Source organism: Denticeps clupeoides, chromosome 14, assembly GCF_900700375.1.
Source record: "Denticeps clupeoides chromosome 14, fDenClu1.1, whole genome shotgun sequence".
Taxonomy (NCBI): Eukaryota; Metazoa; Chordata; class Actinopteri; order Clupeiformes; family Denticipitidae; genus Denticeps; species Denticeps clupeoides.
The window spans coordinates 21547411-21548980 of NC_041720.1; the positions used below are offsets into that span (position 1 = coordinate 21547411).

The 1570-nt window shown below is 39.7% G+C and overlaps 1 pseudogene; it reads right to left on the minus strand.

Annotated features, from left to right (window-relative positions):
• Window positions 1-656: 656 nt before the first annotated feature.
• LOC114763986 (uncharacterized) lies at window positions 657-747 on the minus strand (annotated as a pseudogene).
• Window positions 748-1570: the final 823 nt, after the last annotated feature.

Consider the following 1570-nt stretch of genomic DNA (forward strand, 5'->3'; position numbering starts at 1 on the left):
GTTTCATTAAACATTTCAACGACCCCCACATTTCGGGAACTATCTGTTTCTCAACCCTGAACATAGCAAACTGTGACTCAAAATTCTCTTAACATATTTGCTGTTCTTAAACTTAAGTCAAAACCATTGCTCTGTGGTAGGGATATAATGAGAGGGTGGTAGTAGCGTAATAGGTAAGACCCAGGTTCAAACCCCACTTACTACCATTGTGTCCCTAAGTTGCTCCAGGGGGGCTGTCCCTGTAACTAATGACGTCGTTCTGTATAAGTGCGTCTGATAAATGTTATAAATGTAAATATAATGCAGTTTATATCTTCAACACTAAACTTCAACACATTCTGTACCGGCTTTCTCAAGAAATCTAATCTTGACATTGTTACCTTAACCCCATTTTTTCTCTAATCTGGAAATGTATGCTGTGGTGCCTCCACCTGCCAGCTTAAACAGTCGACATAGTGGAGGCACCTAACACCTCAAAGTAGACACACAAAAAATGAAAAGCAAACTCCAAAAACAAAAACTAACACTGTAAATTCAGACACAGCAAAAATATAAAAAATAATATGATTGCTTACCTCCAAAAATTTATAAAAACACCTGGAAAAAGCAACACAATTTTCTCCCAAATTTGGCTATGAACCAGCACAGACCTTCACTCTATTTAGCTCTATTTGTTGACGCCCCTCTCCATGGAAATCTTTAGTAAAAGGCAAAAGTTTTGTACATGATGAAGATAAGCCCAAGCGACAACAACAGGGCCGTAATGGTGGAGAGTATCTCTTGTGGGTTTGGTGCTGACATTAGGCAGGGGCTCGCCAGCCCTCGGCCTTATCCATTCAGCTCCAACCCCATTCCACCCCACAGCCAAGCCTGTGAACGATTGTCATAGAGCATGCACGGAAACGAACACAAATAACAGTTTCTTTTAAAAATAAAAAAATATTATGAATACTTGAATAAAAACAGCACAAATATCTATTATTTTTGTAATTTAATGATATCCATATTGTGTAATTCATTAAATTTGCACAATTTGGTATGATCTATACTGGTATTGATATACAACAAAACACTGACTTGATTAGATGAGTTGTAGGATGCAAAGGGCATTTTAAAACCAGCTGTGTGTTACACTGTGTCTGACTGACCTTCTGGGCAGTGAGCCCAAATACGTTCCCAATGAACGTGTGTGCATCGGATAGAATGCATTTTTTGAAGACACATGACCTCATGCAATCAACAGATTCTTGTAGATTGTATGTCTTGCTGCCGTGCACTTGGCCCTCCATTGATTCAATTGTTTTAGGCAAGGGCATATAACTCAATCTGAAGGTTGCTGTAATCGTATCTCTGAGCAAAGGGAGTGTTGTATTGGGCAGCTGCTCTCATCCACTGTGAAGACCTAATAGGGTTTTGGTTCATCAGGATTTGTTCTTTGTTTGCTTTTGCAAATTAGCTGCCAAACGGGACTGTTATTTACTTCCATCTGGAGGACCGGGCTCAGTTGGGAAGCAGAGAACAAAGGCGGGAAAACGTATCAAACAGTAAAAATACCCCCATGACTGTCAAA